The sequence below is a fragment of the Mustelus asterias genome, chromosome 1 (genome assembly GCF_964213995.1).
Source record: "Mustelus asterias chromosome 1, sMusAst1.hap1.1, whole genome shotgun sequence".
Taxonomy (NCBI): Eukaryota; Metazoa; Chordata; class Chondrichthyes; order Carcharhiniformes; family Triakidae; genus Mustelus; species Mustelus asterias.
The window spans coordinates 197879549-197901367 of NC_135801.1; positions in this window are offsets into that span (position 1 = coordinate 197879549).

Genomic DNA, 21819 nt, shown 5'->3' on the forward strand with positions numbered 1-21819 from the left:
TGACCCCTTCTCCCTTCCTACCCACATCAGCGGTACCAATATGTACCGCTACCTCCGGCTCCTCTCCCTCCCACCTCAGGATTTCCGGGACGCGACTAGCGACATCCTGGATCCCGGCCCCAGGGAGGCAGACCACCATGCGAGAATCCCGCCTACCTCCGCAGAAACGCCTGTCTGTCCCCTTCACCATCGAGTCCCCGATTAATACCGCCTTCCTCCTCTTTTCCTTAGCCCTCTGAGTTACAGGGCTGGACTCCACTGCGGAGACACGGCCACTGCTGCTTCCCCCAGGTGGGCTGTCCCCCCCAGCAGTACTCAAGCAGGAGTACTTGTTGTGCAGGGGCAAATCCACCGGGGTGCTCTCAACCACCCTAGCCTTACCCTTCCTGGCCGTCACCCACTTGGCCTCCTCCCGTGGCCCTGGTGTGACCACCTGATGATAGCTCTTGTCTATCACCTCCTCATTCTCCCTCATCAGCCTAAGATCCTCGAGCTGCAGTTCCAGCTCCCTAACACGGTCCCTCAGGAACCGCAGCTCGACACACCCCTCACAGATGTGGATGTCCGGGAGGCCAGATGCCTCCAGGACCTCCCACATCCTACACTGGGAACAGCACACTGGTTTCACACTCATACTGGACACTTTATGTCAAGTAAGACGGTGAAAAGTTAATAAGAGTGTAAGGAAACAAAAACTCACCCCTGCTCGTCCAAGCCCTGTGAGCCAAAGCCCTGACAGCTCACTCAACTTCCCACTCACTCTGCTGCCCGCTGTATACTTTGGTGCACTTTTAAACCCTCCAAAAACTTCCCCTGGCCTCTCCTGGCCCTACTTCCGGTTTTGAAAAAAACCTCCGATTTTAAACCCAAAATTAACTGAAAAAATAAATAATTAATTACAGTCAGAAAACCCACTCTCTTACCCTCAGCCTGCTCCTGGGAACATGTCCCGAACCCTGGCACCAGCTGGCAACACAACCAGCTGGATTCTCCTTCCTGGATGAAATGATCTACCACTCTGCCTCTGTATCCCTGACTACCACTGTATTCTCATTAACTCTTTTAATGGCTTCATTTCCATTGGACCATAGTCAGTTCACTCTTCAACCTTGCAGCTTTCACCCATACGAGCCTTGAATTTGTTAGACAACTGCAAGGCCTGAGGCGCCTCTACTTTTACTTTTTACTCCCATATCTGCGTCACTCACAGTCATGTTCCTGACCATGGACAAAATCAGAAGAGCCCATCGCAAGGAGTGTCATCACCTCCTGGTACAACTTTCCCCTTTTCTGCTGTGTCGGCAGCTAAGCCTCCAGCTCATAAACTCTGAGCTGTTGTTCCTGCAGGTGCAGATACTTCCTGCAAATGTATTTGCCCTGGTAATAACCCCCGGTACTTGCATGGGGGATGACTGATTGACCTCCTTGTCGGACCCATTGAATACGAGCTCCCTGGGGATTGATAATTAACTGACGAGGTGGAGTGCGTACACTGAGGGTAGTAAAGTTTATTTATTATTCACAAGTCGGCTGACATTAACACTGCAATGAAGTTACTCTGAAAATCCCCAGAGGAAACCCACGTAGACACAGGGAGAACGTGTAGATGTCACACAGACCCAAGCTGGAAATTGAACCTGGATCCCTTATTTAAGATGTGGAGATGCTGGCGTTGGACTGGGGTGGGCACAGTAAGAAGTTTAACAACACCAGGTTAAAGTCCAACAGGTTTATTTGGTAGCAAATACCATAAGCTTTCGGAGCTGACGAAGGAGCTCTGCTCCGAAAGCTTATGGTATTTGCTACCAAATAAACCTGTTGGACTTTAACCTGGTGTTGTGAGACTTCTTACTCCCTTATTTAAAGCAGGCCGCTGAGTGGGTCCATTATTGCATTGTCTCAGTTGGGAACTGTTTGCGTTCTCCACAGGCTTGTGGTTTTTACTTTATTTTGTGAAATAGAGCACTGCTCCTTTACAGCCGCCTCCTGGAGTTATTGTAACCCTAGCGTACACTGGCATTCTAAAACTCCCACATCATCCAGTCAACATTTCACCATTTATTTTTTGACTTCATTCATTGATAATTAATAACCCTAAAACTTCCAATGAACTTCATTACCACCATTAAACTTCATTAATATGAATAAAAACTCACAATTACTGGGAAATTACTAAGTGTTGGAAGATAATTGAGCAGGACACCCACCGATATATCACTTACTTGTTTCAGGATGATGTTGCGTTTTATTTATTCGCTGAATATCACGTGCTCACAAGCCCCTGCCCCAGTATTTTTAAAACTCTTGCCAACCTCCCCCCTCACAGTGTTTGGGAATCCTATTTCAATGGGAGGTGTTGTCCTATTTACAAATGAGTGAAAAACAATGAGGGTGGCACAGAGACTTCACAGCACCAGGGACATGGGTTAGATTCTCAGTTTGGGTCACTGTCTGTGCGGAGTCTGCACGTTCCCCTCCTGCTTGCCTGGGTTTCCTTCGGGTGCTCCGGTTTCCTCCCACAGTCTGAAAGACGTGCTGGTTAGGGTGCATTGTCCATGCTAAATTCTCCCTCAGTGTTACCCGAACGGGCGCCGGAGTGTGGCAACTAGGGGACTTCCACAATAACTTCATTGCAGTGTTAATGTAAGCTTACTTGTGACACTAATTAATAAAGTAAACTTTATTTGTGAAATGCAGAGCAAAGGTTCACTAACCAATGTGTATTTTCTATTTGTTTCTCCTCAGGGATGTTTGGATGAATGCTGTGAGGCAGCAACATGTAAATACAAACCTGATGCAGAGTGTTCAAACATGGACGCCTGTTGCTCACATTGCAAAGTAAGAGCTTGTGGGGTTTGCCTTGTCTATCTTGTTTATATGTCACTTCCCTTAGCACTGGGCGCAATGTCTCAGGACAAGAACAGAAAATGCTGGAAAATCTCAACACCTCTGACAGCATCTGTGGAGAGAGAATAGAGCCAACATTTCAAGTCTGGATGAACCTTCATCGAGGCGGCCCCAATGTGTGTGGGGCAGTGTGTGTGGGGCAGTGTGTGCAGCAGTGTGTGTGGGACAGTGTGTGTGGGACAGTGTGTGTGGGACAGTGTGTGTGGGACAGTGTGTGTGGGGCAGTGTGTGTGGGGCAGTGTGTGTGGGGCAGTGTGTGTGGCTCAGTGTGTGTGGCTCAGTGTGTGTGGGGCAGTGTGTGTGGGGCAGTGTGTGTGGGGCAGTGTGTGTGGGGCAGTGTGTGTGGGGCAGTGTGTGTGGGGCAGTGTGTGTGGGGCAATGTGTGTGGGGCAGTGTGTGTGGGGCAGTGCGTGTGGGGCAGTGCGTGTGGGGCAGTGCGTGTGGGGCAGTGTGTGTGGCTCAGTGTGTGTGGCTCAGTGTGTGTGGGGCAGTGTGTGTGGGGCAGTGTGTGTGGGGCAGTGTGTGTGGGGCAGTGTGTGTTGGGTAGTGTGTGTGGGGCAGTGTGTGTGGGGCAGTGTGAGTTGGGTAGTGTGTGTGGGGTAGTGTGTGTTGGGCAGTGTGTGTGGCGTAGTGTGTGTGGGGCATTGTGTGTGGGGCATTGTGTGTGGCTCAGTGTGTGGAGGACAGTGTGTGGGGCATTGTGTGTGGAGCATTGTGTGTGGGGCAGTGTATGTGGGGCAGGTTGTGTGGGACAGTGTGTGTGACTCAGTGTGTGGAGGACAGTGTGTGGGGCAGTGTGTGTGGGGCAGTGTGTCTGGGGCAGTGTGTGTGGGGCAGTGTGTGTGGGGCAGTGTGTCTGGGGCAGTGTGTGTGGGGCAGTGTGTGTGGGGCAGTGTGTGTGGGGCAGTGTGTGTTGGGCAGTGTGTGTGGGGCAGTGTGTGTGGGGCTGTGTGTGTGGGGCTGTGTGTGTGGGGCTGTGTGTGTGGGGCTGTGTGTGTGGGGCTGTGTGTGTGGGGCAGTGTGTGTGGGGCTGTGTGTGTGGGGCTGTGTGTGTGGGGCTGTGTGTGTGGGGCTGTGTGTGTGGGGCAGAGTGTGTGGGGCAGAGTGTGTGGGGCAGAGTGTGTGGGGCAGAGTGTGTGGGGCAGAGTGTGTGGGGCAGTGTGTGTGGGGCAGTGTGTGTGGCTCACTGTGTGTGGGGTAGTGTGTGTGGGGTAGTGTGTGTGGCTCAGTGTGTGTGGGGCTGTGTGTGTGGAGCAGTGTGTGTGGGGCAGTGTGTGTGGGGCAGTGTGTGTGGGGCAGTGTGTGTGGGGCAGTGTGTGTGGGGCAGTGTGTGTGGGGCAGTGTGTGTGGGGCAGTGTGTGTGGGGTAGTGTGTGTGGGGCTGTGTGTGTGGAGCAGTGTGTGTGGCTCAGTGTGTGTGGGGCAGTGTGTGTGGGGTAGTGTGTGTGGCTCAGTGTGTGTGGGGCTGTGTGTTTGGAGCAGTGTGTGTGGGGCAGAGTGTGTGGGGCAGAGTGTGTGGGGCAGTGTGTGTGGGGCAGTGTGTGTGGCTCACTGTGTGTGGGGTAGTGTGTGTGGGGTAGTGTGTGTGGCTCAGTGTGTGTGGTGCAGTGTGTGTGGGGCAGGGTGTGTGGGCAATGTGTGTGGGGCAGTGTGTGTGGGGCAGTGTGTGTGGGGCAGTGTGTGTGGGGCAGTGTGTGTGGGGCAGTGTGTGGGGCAGTGTGTGTGGGGCAGTGTGTGTGGGGCAGTGTGTGTGGCTCAGTGTGTGTGGGGCAGTGTGTGTGGGGCAGTGTGTGTGGCTCAGTGTGTGTGGGGCAGTGTGTGTGGGGCAGTGTGTGTGGGGCAGTGTGTGTGGGGCAGCGTGTGCGGGGCAGTGTGTGTGGGGCAGCGTGTGTGGGGCAGTGTGTGTGGGGCAGTGTGTGTGGGGCAGTGTGTGTGGGGCAGTGTGTGTGGGGCAGTGTGTGTGGGACAGTGTGTGTGGGGCAGCGTGTGTGGGGCAGTGTGTGTGGCTCAGTGTGTGTGGGGCAGTGTGTGTGGGGCAGTGTGTGTGGCTCAGTGTGTGTGGGGCAGTGTGTGTGGGGCAGTGTGTGTGGGGCAGTGTGTGTGGGGCAGTGTGTGTGGGGCAGCGTGTGTGGGGCAGCGTGTGTGGGGCAGTGTGTGTGGGGCAGTGTGTGTGGGGCAGTGTCTGTGGGACAGTGTGTGTGGGGCAGTGTGTGTGGGGCAGTGTGTGTGGCTCAGGTTGTGTGGGCAATGTGTGTGGGGCAGTGTGTGTGGGGCAGTGTGTGTGGGGCAGTGTGTGTGGGGCAGTGTGTGTGGGGCAGCGTGTGTGGGGCAGCATGTGTGGGGTGGTGTGTGTGGGGTAGTGTGTGTGGCTCAGTGTGTGTGGGGCAGTGTCTGTGGGGCAGTGTGTGTGGGGCAGTGTGTATGGGGCAGTGCGTGTGGGGCAGTGTGTGTGGGGTAGTGTGTGTGGGGCAGTGTGTGTGGCTCAGGGTGTGTGGGGCAGCGTGTGTGGGGCAGTGTGTGTGGGGCAGTGTGTGTGGGGCAGTGTGTGTGGGGCAGTGTGTGTGGGGCAGCGTGTGTGGGGCAGTGTGTGTGGGGCAGCGTGTGTGGGGCAGTGTGTGTGGGGCAGTGTGTGTGGGGCAGCGTGTGTGGGGCAGTGTGTGTGGGGCAGTGTGTGTAGGGCAGTGTGTGTGGGGCAGCGTGTGTGGGGCAGCGTGTGTGGGGCAGTGTGTGTGGGGCAGTGTGTGTGGGGCAGTGTGTGTGGGGCAGTGTCTGTGGGGCAGTGTGTGTGGGGCAGTGTGTGTGGGGCAGCGTGTGTGGGGCAGTGCGTGTGGGGCAGTGTGTGTGGGGCAGCGTGTGTGGGGCAGTGTGTGTGGGGCAGTGTGTGTGGGGCAGTGTGTGTGGGGCAGTGTCTGTGGGGCAGTGTGTGTGGGGCAGTGTGTGTGGGGCAGTGCGTGTGGGGCAGTGCGTGTGGGGCAGTGCGTGTGGGGCAGTACGTGTGGGGCAGTGCGTGTGGGGCAGTGTGTGTGGGGCAGTGTGTGTGGGGCAGTGTGTGTGGGGCAGTGAGTGTCGGGCAGTGTGTGTGGGGCAGTGTGTGTGTGGCTCAGTGTGTGTGGCTCAGTGTGTGTGGGGCTGTTTGTGTGGCTCACTGTGTGTGGGGCAGTGTCTGTGGGGTAGTGTGTGTGGGGTAGTGTGTGTGGGGTAGTGTGTGTGGCTCAGTGTGTGTGGGGCAGTGTGTGTGGGGCAGTGTGTGTGGGGCAGTGTGTGTGGGGCTGTGTGTGTGGCTCAGGGTGTGTGGGGCAGTGTGTGTGGGGCAGTGTGTGTGGGGCAGTGTGTGTGGGGCAGTGTGTGTGGGGCAGTGTGTGTGGGGCAGTGTGTGTGGGGCAGTGTGTCTGGGGCAGCGTGTCTGGGGCAGCGTGTGTGGGGCAGCGTGTGTGGGGCAGTGTGTGTGGGGCAGTGTGTGTGGCTCAGTGTGTGTAGGGCAGTGTGTGTGGGGCAGTGTGCGTGGGGCAGTGTGTGTGGGGCAGTGTGTGTGGGGCAGTGTGTGTGGGGCAGTGTGTGTGGCTCAGTGTGTGTGGGGCAGCGTGTCTGGGGCAGTGTGTGTGGGGCAGTGTGTGTGGCTCAGTGTGTGTGGGGCAGTGTGTGTGGGGCAGTGTGTGTGGGGCAGTGTGTGTGGGGCAGTGTGTGTGGGGCAGTGTGTGTGGGGCAGCGTGTGTGGGGTAGTGTGTGTGGGGTAGTGTGTGTGGGGTAGTGTGTGTGGGGTAGTGTGTGTGGGGTAGTGTGTGTGGGGCAGTGTGTGTGGGGCAGTGTCTGTGGGGCAGCGTGTGTGGGGCAGTGTGTGTGGGGCAGTGTGTGTGGCTCAGTGTGTGTGGGGCAGCGTGTGTGGGGCAGTGTGTGTGGGGTAGTGTGTGTGGGGCAGTGTGTGTGGCTCAGTGTGTGTAGGGCAGTGTGTGTGGGGCAGTGTGTGTGGGGCAGTGTGTGTGGGGCAGTGTGTGTGGGGCAGTGTGTGTGGGGCAGTGTGTGTGGGGCAGTGTGTGTGGCTCACTGTGTGTGGGGCAGTGTCTGTGGGACAGTGTGTGTGGGGCAGTGTGTGTGGGGTAGTGTGTGTGGCTCAGTGTGTGTGGGGCAGTGTGTGTGGGGTAGTGTGTGTGGGGTAGTGTGTGTGGGGCTGTGTGTGTGGCTCAGGGTGTGTGGGGCAGTGTGTGTGGGGCAGTGTGTGTGGGGCAGTGCGTGTGGGGCAGTGCGTGTGGGGCAGTGTGTGTGGGGCAGTGTGTGTGTGGCTCAGTGTGTGTGGGGCAGTGTGTGTGGCTCACTGTGTGTGGGGCAGTGTCTGTGGGGCAGTGTGTGTGGGGTAGTGTGTGTGGCTCAGTGTGTGTGGGGCTGTGTGTGTGGAGCAGTGTGTGTGGGGCAGTGTGTGTGTGGCTCAGTGTGTGTGGCTCAGTGTGTGTGGGGCTGTGTGTGTGGGGCAGTGTGTGTGGCTCACTGTGTGTGGGGCAGTGTCTGTGGGGCAGTGTGTGTGGGGTAGTGTGTGTGGGGTAGTGTGTGTGGCTCAGTGTGTGTGGGGCAGTGTGTGTGGGGTAGTGTGTGTGGGGCAGTGTATGTGGGGCTGTGTGTGTGGCTCAGGGTGTGTGGGGCAGTGTGTGTGGGGCAGTGTGTGTGGGGCAGTGTGTGTGGGGCAGTGTGTGTGGGGCAGTGTGTCTGGGGCAGTGCGTGTGGGGCAGTGCGTGTGGGGCAGTGTGTGTGGGGCAGTGTGTGTGGGGCAGTGTGTGTGGGGCAGTGTGTGTGGGGCAGTGTGTGTGGGGCAGTGTGTGTGGGGCAGTGTGTGTGGGGCAGTGTGTGTGGGGCAGTGTGTGTGGGGCAGTGTGTCTGGGGCAGCGTGTGTGGCTCACTGTGTGTGGGGCAGTGTGTGTGGGGCAGTGTGTGTGGGGCAGTGTGTCTGGGGCAGTGTGTGTGGGGCAGTGTGTGTGGGGCAGTGTGTGTGGGGCAGTGTGTGTGGGGCAGTGTGTCTGGGGCAGTGTGTGTGGGGCAGTGTCTGTGGGACAGCGTGTGTGGCTCAGTGTGTGTGGCTCAGTGTGTGTGGGGCAGTGTGTGTGGGGCAGTGTGTGTGGGGCAGTGTCTGTGGGACAGTGTGTGTGGGGCAGTGTGTCTGGGGCAGCGTGTGTGGGGCAGCGTGTGTGGCTCAGTGTGTGTGGCTCAGTGTGTGTGGCTCACTGTGTGTGGGGCAGTGTGTGTGGGGCAGTGTGTGTGGGGCAGTGTGTGTGGGGCAGTGTCTGTGGGACAGCGTGTGTGGCTCAGTGTGTGTGGCTCAGTGTGTGTGGCTCACTGTGTGTGGCTCACTGTGTGTGGGGCAGTGTGTGTGGGGCAGTGTGTGTGGGGCAGTGTGTGTGGGGCAGTGTGTGTGGGGCAGTGTGTGTGGGGCAGTGTGTGTGGGGTAGTGTGTTTGGGGCAGTGTGTGTGGGGCAGTGTGTGTGGGGCAGCGTGTGTGGGGCAGTGTGTGTGGGGCAGTGTGTGTGGGGTAGTGTGTTTGGGGCAGTGTGTGTGGGGCAGTGTGTTTGGGGCAGTGTGTGTGGCTCACTGTGTGTGGGGCAGTGTCTGTGGGACAGTGTGTGCGGGGCAGTGTGTGTGGGGTAGTGTGTGTGGGGTAGTGTGTGTGGGGCTGTGTGTGTGGGGCAGTGTGTGTGGGGTAGTGTGTGTGGCTCAGTGTGTGTAGGGTAGTGTGTGTGGCTCAGTGTGTGTGGGGCAGCGTGTGTGGGGCAGTGTGTTTGGGGCAGTGTGTGTGTGGCTCACTGTGTGTGGGGCAGTGTGTGTGGGGCAGTGTGTGTGTGGCTCACTGTGTGTGGGGCAGTGTCTGTGGGACAGTGTGTGTGGGGCAGTGTGTGTGGGGTAGTGTGTGTGGGGTAGTGTGTGTGGGGCTGTGTGTGTGGCTCACTGTGTGTGGGGCAGTGTGTGTGGGGCAGTGTGTGTGGGGCAGTGTGTGTGGGGCAGTGTGTGTGGGGCAGTGTGTGTGGGGCAGTGTGTGTGGGGCAGTGTGTGTGGGGCAGTGTGTCTGGGGCAGCGTGTCTGGGGCAGCGTGTGTGGGGCAGTGTGTGTGGGGCAGTGTCTGTGGGACAGTGTGTGTGGCTCAGTGTGTGTGGGGCAGTGTGTGTGGGACAGCGTGTGTGGGGCAGTGTGTTTGGGGCAGTGTGTGCGGGGCAGTGTCTGTGGGACAGTGTGTGTGGCTCACTGTGTGTGGGGCAGTGTCTGTGGGACAGTGTGTGTGGGGCAGTGTGTGTGGGGTAGTGTGTGTGGCAGTGTGTGTGGGGTAGTGTGTGTGGGGTAGTGTGTGTGGGGCTGTGTGTGTGGCTCAGGGTGTGTGGCTCAGGGTGTGTGGGGCAGTGTGTGTGGGGCAGTGTGTGTGGGGCAGTGTGTGTGGGGCAGTGTGTGTGGGGCAGTGTGTGTGGGGCAGTGTGTCTGGGGCAGCGTGTGTGGGGCAGCGTGTGTGGGGCAGTGTGTGTGGGGCAGTGTGTGTGGGGCAGTGTGTGTGGGGCAGTGTGTGTGGGGCAGTGTGTGTGGGGCAGTGTGTGTGGGGCAGTGTGTGTGTGGGGCAGTGTGTGTGGCTCACTGTGTGTGGGGCACTGTGTGTGGGGCAGTGTCTGTGGGACCGTGTGTGTGGGGCAGTGTGTGTGTGGCTGTGTGTGTGGGGCAGTGTGTGTGGGGCAGTGTGTGTGGTGCAGTGTGTGTGTGGCTGTGTGTGTGGGGCAGTGTGTGTGGGGCAGTGTGTCTGGGGCAGCGTGTCTGGGGCAGCGTGTGTGGGGCAGCGTGTGTGGGGCAGCGTGTGTGGGGCAGCGTGTGTGGGGCAGTGTGTGTGGGGCAGTGTGTGTGGGGCAGTGTGTGTGGGGCAGTGTGTGTGGGGCAGTGTGTGTGGGGTAGTGTGTGTGGGGCTGTGTGTGTGGAGCAGTGTGTGTGGCTCAGTGTGTGTGGGGCAGTGTGTGTGGGGTAGTGTGTGTGGCTCAGTGTGTGTGGGGCTGTGTGTTTGGAGCAGTGTGTGTGGGGCAGGGTGTGTGGGCAATGTGTGTGGGGCAGTGTGTGTGGGGCAGTGTGTGTGGGGCAGTGTGTGTGGGGCAGTGTGTGTGGGGCAGTGTGTGGGGCAGTGTGTGTGGGGCAGTGTGTGTGGGGCAGTGTGTGTGGGGCAGTGTGTGTGGCTCAGTGTGTGTGGGGCAGTGTGTGTGGGGCAGTGTGTGTGGCTCAGTGTGTGTGGGGCAGTGTGTGTGGGGCAGTGTGTGTGGGGCAGTGTGTGTGGGGCAGCGTGTGCGGGGCAGTGTGTGTGGGGCAGCGTGTGTGGGGCAGTGTGTGTGGGGCAGTGTGTGTGGGGCAGTGTGTGTGGGGCAGTGTGTGTGGGGCAGTGTGTGTGGGACAGTGTGTGTGGGGCAGCGTGTGTGGGGCAGTGTGTGTGGCTCAGTGTGTGTGGGGCAGTGTGTGTGGGGCAGTGTGTGTGGCTCAGTGTGTGTGGGGCAGTGTGTGTGGGGCAGTGTGTGTGGGGCAGTGTGTGTGGGGCAGCGTGTGTGGGGCAGCGTGTGTGGGGCAGTGTGTGTGGGGCAGTGTGTGTGGGGCAGTGTCTGTGGGACAGTGTGTGTGGGGCAGTGTGTGTGGGGCAGTGTGTGTGGCTCAGGTTGTGTGGGCAATGTGTGTGGGGCAGTGTGTGTGGGGCAGTGTGTGTGGGGCAGTGTGTGTGGGGCATTGTGTGTGGGGCAGCGTGTGTGGGGCAGCATGTGTGGGGTGGTGTGTGTGGGGTAGTGTGTGTGGCTCAGTGTGTGTGGGGCAGTGTCTGTGGGGCAGTGTGTGTGGGGCAGTGTGTATGGGGCAGTGCGTGTGGGGCAGTGTGTGTGGGGTAGTGTGTGTGGGGCAGTGTGTGTGGCTCAGGGTGTGTGGGGCAGCGTGTGTGGGGCAGTGTGTGTGGGGCAGTGTGTGTGGGGCAGTGTGTGTGGGGCAGTGTGTGTGGGGCAGCGTGTGTGGGGCAGTGTGTGTGGGGCAGCGTGTGTGGGGCAGTGTGTGTGGGGCAGTGTGTGTGGGGCAGCGTGTGTGGGGCAGTGTGTGTGGGGCAGTGTGTGTAGGGCAGTGTGTGTGGGGCAGCGTGTGTGGGGCAGCGTGTGTGGGGCAGTGTGTGTGGGGCAGTGTGTGTGGGGCAGTGTGTGTGGGGCAGTGTCTGTGGGGCAGTGTGTGTGGGGCAGTGTGTGTGGGGCAGTGTGTGTGGGGCAGCGTGTGTGGGGCAGCGTGTGTGGGGCAGTGCGTGTGGGGCAGTGTGTGTGGGGCAGCGTGTGTGGGGCAGTGTGTGTGGGGCAGTGTGTGTGGGGCAGTGTGTGTGGGGCAGTGTCTGTGGGGCAGTGTGTGTGGGGCAGTGTGTGTGGGGCAGTGCGTGTGGGGCAGTGCGTGTGGGGCAGTGCGTGTGGGGCAGTACGTGTGGGGCAGTGCGTGTGGGGCAGTGTGTGTGGGGCAGTGTGTGTGGGGCAGTGTGTGTGGGGCAGTGAGTGTCGGGCAGTGTGTGTGGGGCAGTGTGTGTGTGGCTCAGTGTGTGTGGCTCAGTGTGTGTGGGGCTGTTTGTGTGGCTCACTGTGTGTGGGGCAGTGTCTGTGGGGCAGTGTGTGTGGGGTAGTGTGTGTGGGGTAGTGTGTGTGGCTCAGTGTGTGTGGGGCAGTGTGTGTGGGGTAGTGTGTGTGGGGCAGTGTGTGTGGGGCTGTGTGTGTGGCTCAGGGTGTGTGGGGCAGTGTGTGTGGGGCAGTGTGTGTGGGGCAGTGTGTGTGGGGCAGTGTGTGTGGGGCAGTGTGTGTGGGGCAGTGTGTGTGGGGCAGCGTGTGTGGGGCAGCGTGTGTGGGGCAGTGTGTGTGGGGCAGTGTGTGTGGGGCAGTGTGTCTGGGGCAGCGTGTCTGGGGCAGCGTGTGTGGGGCAGCGTGTGTGGGGCAGTGTGTGTGGGGCAGTGTGTGTGGGACAGTGTGTGTGGGGCAGCGTGTGTGGGGCAGCGTGTCTGGGGCAGCGTGTGTGGGGCAGCGTGTGTGGGGCAGTGTGTGTGGGGCAGTGTGTGTGGCTCAGTGTGTGTAGGGCAGTGTGTGTGGGGCAGTGTGCGTGGGGCAGTGTGTGTGGGGCAGTGTGTGTGGGGCAGTGTGTGTGGGGCAGTGTGTGTGGCTCAGTGTGTGTGGGGCAGCGTGTCTGGGGCAGTGTGTGTGGGGCAGTGTGTGTGGCTCAGTGTGTGTGGGGCAGTGTGTGTGGGGCAGTGTGTGTGGGGCAGTGTGTGTGGGGCAGTGTGTGTGGGGCAGTGTGTGTGGGGCAGCGTGTGTGGGGTAGTGTGTGTGGGGTAGTGTGTGTGGGGTAGTGTGTGTGGGGTAGTGTGTGTGGGGTAGTGTGTGTGGGGCAGTGTGTGTGGGGCAGTGTCTGTGGGGCAGCGTGTGTGGGGCAGTGTGTGTGGGGCAGTGTGTGTGGCTCAGTGTGTGTGGGGCAGCGTGTGTGGGGCAGTGTGTGTGGGGTAGTGTGTGTGGGGCAGTGTGTGTGGCTCAGTGTGTGTAGGGCAGTGTGTGTGGGGCAGTGTGTGTGGGGCAGTGTGTGTGGGGCAGTGTGTGTGGGGCAGTGTGTGTGGGGCAGTGTGTGTGGGGCAGTGTGTGTGGGGCAGTGTGTGTGGCTCACTGTGTGTGGGGCAGTGTCTGTGGGACAGTGTGTGTGGGGCAGTGTGTGTGGGGTAGTGTGTGTGGCTCAGTGTGTGTGGGGCAGTGTGTGTGGGGTAGTGTGTGTGGGGTAGTGTGTGTGGGGCTGTGTGTGTGGCTCAGGGTGTGTGGGGCAGTGTGTGTGGGGCAGTGTGTGTGGGGCAGTGCGTGTGGGGCAGTGCGTGTGGGGCAGTGTGTGTGGGGCAGTGTGTGTGTGGCTCAGTGTGTGTGGGGCAGTGTGTGTGGCTCACTGTGTGTGGGGCAGTGTCTGTGGGGCAGTGTGTGTGGGGTAGTGTGTGTGGCTCAGTGTGTGTGGGGCTGTGTGTGTGGAGCAGTGTGTGTGGGGCAGTGTGTGTGTGGCTCAGTGTGTGTGGCTCAGTGTGTGTGGGGCTGTGTGTGTGGGGCAGTGTGTGTGGCTCACTGTGTGTGGGGCAGTGTCTGTGGGGCAGTGTGTGTGGGGTAGTGTGTGTGGGGTAGTGTGTGTGGCTCAGTGTGTGTGGGGCAGTGTGTGTGGGGTAGTGTGTGTGGGGCAGTGTATGTGGGGCTGTGTGTGTGGCTCAGGGTGTGTGGGGCAGTGTGTGTGGGGCAGTGTGTGTGGGGCAGTGTGTGTGGGGCAGTGTGTGTGGGGCAGTGTGTGTGGGGCAGCGTGTCTGGGGCAGCGTGTCTGGGGCAGCGTGTGTGGGGCAGCGTGTGTGGGGCAGTGTGTGTGGGGCAGTGTGTCTGGGGCAGTGCGTGTGGGGCAGTGCGTGTGGGGCAGTGTGTGTGGGGCAGTGTGTGTGGGGCAGTGTGTGTGGGGCAGTGTGTGTGGGGCAGTGTGTGTGGGGCAGTGTGTGTGGGGCAGTGTGTGTGGGGCAGTGTGTGTGGGGCAGTGTGTGTGGGGCAGTGTGTCTGGGGCAGCGTGTGTGGCTCACTGTGTGTGGGGCAGTGTGTGTGGGGCAGTGTGTGTGGGGCAGTGTGTCTGGGGCAGTGTGTGTGGGGCAGTGTGTGTGGGGCAGTGTGTGTGGGGCAGTGTGTGTGGGGCAGTGTGTCTGGGGCAGTGTGTGTGGGGCAGTGTCTGTGGGACAGCGTGTGTGGCTCAGTGTGTGTGGCTCAGTGTGTGTGGGGCAGTGTGTGTGGGGCAGTGTGTGTGGGGCAGTGTCTGTGGGACAGTGTGTGTGGGGCAGTGTGTCTGGGGCAGCGTGTGTGGGGCAGCGTGTGTGGCTCAGTGTGTGTGGCTCAGTGTGTGTGGCTCACTGTGTGTGGGGCAGTGTGTGTGGGGCAGTGTGTGTGGGGCAGTGTGTGTGGGGCAGTGTCTGTGGGACAGCGTGTGTGGCTCAGTGTGTGTGGCTCAGTGTGTGTGGCTCACTGTGTGTGGCTCACTGTGTGTGGGGCAGTGTGTGTGGGGCAGTGTGTGTGGGGCAGTGTGTGTGGGGCAGTGTGTGTGGGGCAGTGTGTGTGGGGCAGTGTGTGTGGGGCAGTGTGTGTGGGGTAGTGTGTTTGGGGCAGTGTGTGTGGGGCAGTGTGTGTGGGGCAGCGTGTGTGGGGCAGTGTGTGTGGGGCAGTGTGTGTGGGGTAGTGTGTTTGGGGCAGTGTGTGTGGGGCAGTGTGTGTGGCTCACTGTGTGTGGCTCACTGTGTGTGGGGCAGTGTCTGTGGGACAGTGTGTGCGGGGCAGTGTGTGTGGGGTAGTGTGTGTGGGGTAGTGTGTGTGGGGCTGTGTGTGTGGGGCAGTGTGTGTGGGGTAGTGTGTGTGGCTCAGTGTGTGTAGGGTAGTGTGTGTGGCTCAGTGTGTGTGGGGCAGCGTGTGTGGGGCAGTGTGTTTGGGGCAGTGTGTGTGTGGCTCACTGTGTGTGGGGCAGTGTGTGTGGGGCAGTGTGTGTGTGGCTCACTGTGTGTGGGGCAGTGTCTGTGGGACAGTGTGTGTGGGGCAGTGTGTGTGGGGTAGTGTGTGTGGGGTAGTGTGTGTGGGGCTGTGTGTGTGGCTCACTGTGTGTGGGGCAGTGTGTGTGGGGCAGTGTGTGTGGGGCAGTGTGTGTGGGGCAGTGTGTGTGGGGCAGTGTGTCTGGGGCAGCGTGTCTGGGGCAGCGTGTGTGGGGCAGTGTGTGTGGGGCAGTGTCTGTGGGACAGTGTGTGTGGCTCAGTGTGTGTGGGGCAGTGTGTGTGGGACAGCGTGTGTGGGGCAGTGTGTTTGGGGCAGTGTGTGCGGGGCAGTGTCTGTGGGACAGTGTGTGTGGGGCAGTGTGTGTGGGGTAGTGTGTGTGGCAGTGTGTGTGGGGTAGTGTGTGTGGGGTAGTGTGTGTGGGGCTGTGTGTGTGGCTCAGGGTGTGTGGCTCAGGGTGTGTGGGGCAGTGTGTGTGGGGCAGTGTGTGTGGGGCAGTGTCTGTGGGGCAGTGTGTGTGGGGCAGTGTGTATGGGGCAGTGCGTGTGGGGCAGTGTGTGTGGGGTAGTGTGTGTGGGGCAGTGTGTGTGGCTCAGGGTGTGTGGGGCAGCGTGTGTGGGGCAGTGTGTGTGGGGCAGTGTGTGTGGGGCAGTGTGTGTGGGGCAGTGTGTGTGGGGCAGCGTGTGTGGGGCAGTGTGTGTGGGGCAGCGTGTGTGGGGCAGTGTGTGTGGGGCAGTGTGTGTGGGGCAGCGTGTGTGGGGCAGTGTGTGTGGGGCAGTGTGTGTAGGGCAGTGTGTGTGGGGCAGCGTGTGTGGGGCAGCGTGTGTGGGGCAGTGTGTGTGGGGCAGTGTGTGTGGGGCAGTGTGTGTGGGGCAGTGTCTGTGGGGCAGTGTGTGTGGGGCAGTGTGTGTGGGGCAGTGTGTGTGGGGCAGCGTGTGTGGGGCAGCGTGTGTGGGGCAGTGCGTGTGGGGCAGTGTGTGTGGGGCAGCGTGTGTGGGGCAGTGTGTGTGGGGCAGTGTGTGTGGGGCAGTGTGTGTGGGGCAGTGTCTGTGGGGCAGTGTGTGTGGGGCAGTGTGTGTGGGGCAGTGCGTGTGGGGCAGTGCGTGTGGGGCAGTGCGTGTGGGGCAGTACGTGTGGGGCAGTGCGTGTGGGGCAGTGTGTGTGGGGCAGTGTGTGTGGGGCAGTGTGTGTGGGGCAGTGAGTGTCGGGCAGTGTGTGTGGGGCAGTGTGTGTGTGGCTCAGTGTGTGTGGCTCAGTGTGTGTGGGGCTGTTTGTGTGGCTCACTGTGTGTGGGGCAGTGTCTGTGGGGCAGTGTGTGTGGGGTAGTGTGTGTGGGGTAGTGTGTGTGGCTCAGTGTGTGTGGGGCAGTGTGTGTGGGGTAGTGTGTGTGGGGCAGTGTGTGTGGGGCTGTGTGTGTGGCTCAGGGTGTGTGGGGCAGTGTGTGTGGGGCAGTGTGTGTGGGGCAGTGTGTGTGGGGCAGTGTGTGTGGGGCAGTGTGTGTGGGGCAGTGTGTGTGGGGCAGCGTGTGTGGGGCAGTGTGTGTGGGGCAGTGTGTGTGGGGCAGTGTGTGTGGGGCAGTGTGTGTGGGGCAGTGTGTGTGGGGCAGTGTGTGTGGGGCAGTGTGTGTGGGGCAGTGTGTCTGGGGCAGCGTGTGTGGCTCACTGTGTGTGGGGCAGTGTGTGTGGGGCAGTGTGTGTGGGGCAGTGTGTCTGGGGCAGTGTGTGTGGGGCAGTGTGTGTGGGGCAGTGTGTGTGGGGCAGTGTGTGTGGGGCAGTGTGTGTGGGGCAGCGTGTGTGGGGCAGCGTGTGTGGGGCAGTGTGTGTGGGGCAGTGTGTGTGGGGCAGTGTGTCTGGGGCAGCGTGTCTGGGGCAGCGTGTGTGGGGCAGCGTGTGTGGGGCAGTGTGTGTGGGGCAGTGTGTGTGGGACAGTGTGTGTGGGGCAGCGTGTGTGGGGCAGCGTGTCTGGGGCAGCGTGTGTGGGGCAGCGTGTGTGGGGCAGTGTGTGTGGGGCAGTGTGTGTGGCTCAGTGTGTGTAGGGCAGTGTGTGTGGGGCAGTGTGCGTGGGGCAGTGTGTGTGGGGCAGTGTGTGTGGGGCAGTGTGTGTGGGGCAGTGTGTGTGGCTCAGTGTGTGTGGGGCAGCGTGTCTGGGGCAGTGTGTGTGGGGCAGTGTGTGTGGCTCAGTGTGTGTGGGGCAGTGTGTGTGGGGCAGTGTGTGTGGGGCAGTGTGTGTGGGGCAGTGTGTGTGGGGCAGTGTGTGTGGGGCAGCGTGTGTGGGGTAGTGTGTGTGGGGTAGTGTGTGTGGGGTAGTGTGTGTGGGGTAGTGTGTGTGGGGTAGTGTGTGTGGGGCAGTGTGTGTGGGGCAGTGTCTGTGGGGCAGCGTGTGTGGGGCAGTGTGTGTGGGGCAGTGTGTGTGGCTCAGTGTGTGTGGGGCAGCGTGTGTGGGGCAGTGTGTGTGGGGTAGTGTGTGTGGGGCAGTGTGTGTGGCTCAGTGTGTGTAGGGCAGTGTGTGTGGGGCAGTGTGTGTGGGGCAGTGTGTGTGGGGCAGTGTGTGTGGGGCAGTGTGTGTGGGGCAGTGTGTGTGGGGCAGTGTGTGTGGGGCAGTGTGTGTGGCTCACTGTGTGTGGGGCAGTGTCTGTGGGACAGTGTGTGTGGGGCAGTGTGTGTGGGGTAGTGTGTGTGGCTCAGTGTGTGTGGGGCAGTGTGTGTGGGGTAGTGTGTGTGGGGTAGTGTGTGTGGGGCTGTGTGTGTGGCTCAGGGTGTGTGGGGCAGTGTGTGTGGGGCAGTGTGTGTGGGGCAGTGCGTGTGGGGCAGTGCGTGTGGGGCAGTGTGTGTGGGGCAGTGTGTGTGTGGCTCAGTGTGTGTGGGGCAGTGTGTGTGGCTCACTGTGTGTGGGGCAGTGTCTGTGGGGCAGTGTGTGTGGGGTAGTGTGTGTGGCTCAGTGTGTGTGGGGCTGTGTGTGTGGAGCAGTGTGTGTGGGGCAGTGTGTGTGTGGCTCAGTGTGTGTGGCTCAGTGTGTGTGGGGCTGTGTGTGTGGGGCAGTGTGTGTGGCTCACTGTGTGTGGGGCAGTGTCTGTGGGGCAGTGTGTGTGGGGTAGTGTGTGTGGGGTAGTGTGTGTGGCTCAGTGTGTGTGGGGCAGTGTGTGTGGGGTAGTGTGTGTGGGGCAGTGTATGTGGGGCTGTGTGTGTGGCTCAGGGTGTGTGGGGCAGTGTGTGTGGGGCAGTGTGTGTGGGGCAGTGTGTGTGGGGCAGTGTGTGTGGGGCAGTGTGTGTGGGGCAGCGTGTCTGGGGCAGCGTGTCTGGGGCAGCGTGTGTGGGGCAGCGTGTGTGGGGCAGTGTGTGTGGGGCAGTGTGTCTGGGGCAGTGCGTGTGGGGCAGTGCGTGTGGGGCAGTGTGTGTGGGGCAGTGTGTGTGGGGCAGTGTGTGTGGGGCAGTGTGTGTGGGGCAGTGTGTGTGGGGCAGTGTGTGTGGGGCAGTGTGTGTGGGGCAGTGTGTGTGGGGCAGTGTGTCTGGGGCAGCGTGTGTGGCTCACTGTGTGTGGGGCAGTGTGTGTGGGGCAGTGTGTGTGGGGCAGTGTGTCTGGGGCAGTGTGTGTGGGGCAGTGTGTGTGGGGCAGTGTGTGTGGGGCAGTGTGTGTGGGGCAGTGTGTCTGGGGCAGTGTGTGTGGGGCAGTGTCTGTGGGACAGCGTGTGTGGCTCAGTGTGTGTGGCTCAGTGTGTGTGGGGCAGTGTGTGTGGGGCAGTGTGTGTGGGGCAGTGTCTGTGGGACAGTGTGTGTGGGGCAGTGTGTCTGGGGCAGCGTGTGTGGGGCAGCGTGTGTGGCTCAGTGTGTGTGGCTCAGTGTGTGTGGCTCACTGTGTGTGGGGCAGTGTGTGTGGGGCAGTGTGTGTGGGGCAGTGTGTGTGGGGCAGTGTCTGTGGGACAGCGTGTGTGGCTCAGTGTGTGTGGCTCAGTGTGTGTGGCTCACTGTGTGTGGCTCACTGTGTGTGGGGCAGTGTGTGTGGGGCAGTGTGTGTGGGGCAGTGTGTGTGGGGCAGTGTGTGTGGGGCAGTGTGTGTGGGGCAGTGTGTGTGGGGCAGTGTGTGTGGGGTAGTGTGTTTGGGGCAGTGTGTGTGGGGCAGTGTGTGTGGGGCAGCGTGTGTGGGGCAGTGTGTGTGGGGCAGTGTGTGTGGGGTAGTGTGTTTGGGGCAGTGTGTGTGGGGCAGTGTGTGTGGCTCACTGTGTGTGGCTCACTGTGTGTGGGGCAGTGTCTGTGGGACAGTGTGTGCGGGGCAGTGTGTGTGGGGTAGTGTGTGTGGGGTAGTGTGTGTGGGGCTGTGTGTGTGGGGCAGTGTGTGTGGGGTAGTGTGTGTGGCTCAGTGTGTGTAGGGTAGTGTGTGTGGCTCAGTGTGTGTGGGGCAGCGTGTGTGGGGCAGTGTGTTTGGGGCAGTGTGTGTGTGGCTCACTGTGTGTGGGGCAGTGTGTGTGGGGCAGTGTGTGTGTGGCTCACTGTGTGTGGGGCAGTGTCTGTGGGACAGTGTGTGTGGGGCAGTGTGTGTGGGGTAGTGTGTGTGGGGTAGTGTGTGTGGGGCTGTGTGTGTGGCTCACTGTGTGTGGGGCAGTGTGTGTGGGGCAGTGTGTGTGGGGCAGTGTGTGTGGGGCAGTGTGTGTGGGGCAGTGTGTCTGGGGCAGCGTGTCTGGGGCAGCGTGTGTGGGGCAGTGTGTGTGGGGCAGTGTCTGTGGGACAGTGTGTGTGGCTCAGTGTGTGTGGGGCAGTGTGTGTGGGACAGCGTGTGTGGGGCAGTGTGTTTGGGGCAGTGTGTGCGGGGCAGTGTCTGTGGGACAGTGTGTGTGGGGCAGTGTGTGTGGGGTAGTGTGTGTGGCAGTGTGTGTGGGGTAGTGTGTGTGGGGTAGTGTGTGTGGGGCTGTGTGTGTGGCTCAGGGTGTGTGGCTCAGGGTGTGTGGGGCAGTGTGTGTGGGGCAGTGTGTGTGGGGCAGTGTGTGTGGGGCAGTGTGTGTGGGGCAGTGTGTGTGGGGCAGTGTGTCTGGGGCAGCGTGTGTGGGGCAGCGTGTGTGGGGCAGTGTGTGTGGGGCAGTGTGTGTGGGGCAGTGTGTGTGGGGCAGTGTGTGTGGGGCAGTGTGTGTGGGGCAGTGTGTGTGGGGCAGTGTGTGTGTGGGGCAGTGTGTGTGGCTCACTGTGTGTGGGGCACTGTGTGTGGGGCAGTGTCTGTGGGACCGTGTGTGTGGGGCAGTGTGTGTGTGGCTGTGTGTGTGGGGCAGTGTGTGGGGCAGTGTGTGTGGTGCAGTGTGTGTGGGGCAGTGTGTCTGGGGCAGCGTGTCTGGGGCAGCGTGTGTGGGGCAGCGTGTGTGGGGCAGCGTGTGTGGGGCAGCGTGTGTGGGGCAGCGTGTGTGGGGCAGTGTGTGTGGGGCAGTGTGTGTGGGGCAGTGTGTGTGGGGCAGTGTGTGTGGGGCAGTGTGTGTGGGGCAGTGTGTGTGGGGCAGTGTGTGTGGGGCAGTGTGTGTGGGGCAGTGTGTGTGGGGCAGTGTGTGTGGGGCAGTGTGTGTGGCTCACTGTGTGTGGGGCACTGTGTGTGGGGCAGCGTGTGTGGGGCAGTGTGTGTGGGGCAGTGTGTGTGGGGCAGTGTGTGTGGCTCACTGTGTGTGGCTCACTGTGTGTGGGGCATTGTGTGTGGGGCATTGTGTGTGGGGCAGTGTGTGTGGGGCAGTGTGTGTGGGGCAGTGTGTGTGGGGCAGTGTGTGTGGGGCAGTGTGTGTGGGGCAGTGTGTGTGGGGCAGTGTGTGTGGGGCAGCGTGTGTGGGGCAGTGTGTGCGGGGCAGTGTGTGCGGGGCAGTGTGTGCGGGGCAGTGTGTGCGGGGCAGTGTGTGCGGGGCAGTGTGTGTGGGGCAGTGTGTGTGGGGCAGTGTGTGTGGGGCAGTGTGTGTGGGGCAGTGTGTGCGGGGCAGTGTGTGCGGGGCAGTGTGTGTGGGGCAGTGTGTGTGGGGCAGTGTGTCTGGCTCAGTGTGTGTGGCTCAGTGTGTGTGGCTCAGTGTGTGTGGCTCAGTGTGTGTGGCTCAGTGTGTGTGGGGCAGTGTGTGTGGGGCAGTGTGTGTGGGGCAGTGTGTGTGGGGCAGTGTGTGTGGGGCAGTGTGTCTGGGGCAGTGTGTGTGGGGCAGTGTGTGTGGGGCAGTGTGTGTGGGGCAGTGTGTGTGGGGCAGTGTGTGTGGGGCAGTGTGTCTGGGGCAGTGTGTGTGAGGCAGTGTCTGTGGGACAGCGTGTGTGGCTCAGTGTGTGTGGGGCAGTGTGTGTGGGGCAGTGTGTGTGGGGCAGTGTCTGTGGGACAGTGAGTGTGGGGCAGTGTGTTTGGGGCAGCGTGTGTGGCGCAGCGTGTGTGGCTCAGTGTGTGTGGCTCAGTGTGTGTGGCTCACTGTGTGTGGGGCAGTGTGTGTGGGGCAGTGTGTGTGGGGCAGTGTGTGTGGGGCAGTGTCTGTGGGACAGCGTGTGTGGCTCAGTGTGTGTGGCTCAGTGTGTGTGGCTCACTGTGTGTGGGGCAGTGTGTGTGGGGCAGTGTGTGTGGGGCAGTGTGTGTGGGGCAGTGTGTGTGGGGCAGTGTGTGTGGGGCAGTGTGTGTGGGACAGCGTGTGTGGCTCAGTGTGTGTGGGGCAGTGTGTGTGGGGCAGCGTGTGTGGGGCAGTGTGTGTGGGGCAGTGTGTGTGGGGTAGTGTGTTTGGGGCAGTGTGTGTCGGGCAGTGTGTTTGGGGCAGTGTGTGTGGCTCACTGTGTGTGGGGCAGTGTCTGTGGCTCAGGGTGTGTGGCTCAGGGTGTGTGGGGCAGTGTGTGTGGGGCAGTGTGTGTGGGGCAGTGTGTGTGGGGCAGTGTGTGTGGGGCAGTGTGTGTGGGGCAGTGTGTCTGGGGCAGCGTGTGTGGGGCAGCGTGTGTGGGGCAGTGTGTGTGGGGCAGTGTGTGTGGGGCAGTGTGTGTGGGGCAGTGTGTGTGGGGCAGTGTGTGTGGGGCAGTGTGTGTGTGGGGCAGTGTGTGTGGCTCACTGTGTGTGGGGCACTGTGTGTGGGGCAGTGTCTGTGGGACCGTGTGTGTGGGGCAGTGTGTGTGTGGCTGTGTGTGTGGGGCAGTGTGTGGGGCAGTGTGTGTGGTGCAGTGTGTGTGGGGCAGTGTGTCTGGGGCAGCGTGTCTGGGGCAGCGTGTGTGGGGCAGCGTGTGTGGGGCAGCGTGTGTGGGGCAGCGTGTGTGGGGCAGCGTGTGTGGGGCAGTGTGTGTGGGGCAGTGTGTGTGGGGCAGTGTGTGTGGGGCAGTGTGTGTGGGGCAGTGTGTGTGGGGCAGTGTGTGTGGGGCAGTGTGTGTGGGGCAGTGTGTGTGGGGCAGTGTGTGTGGGGCAGTGTGTGTGGGGCAGTGTGTGTGGCT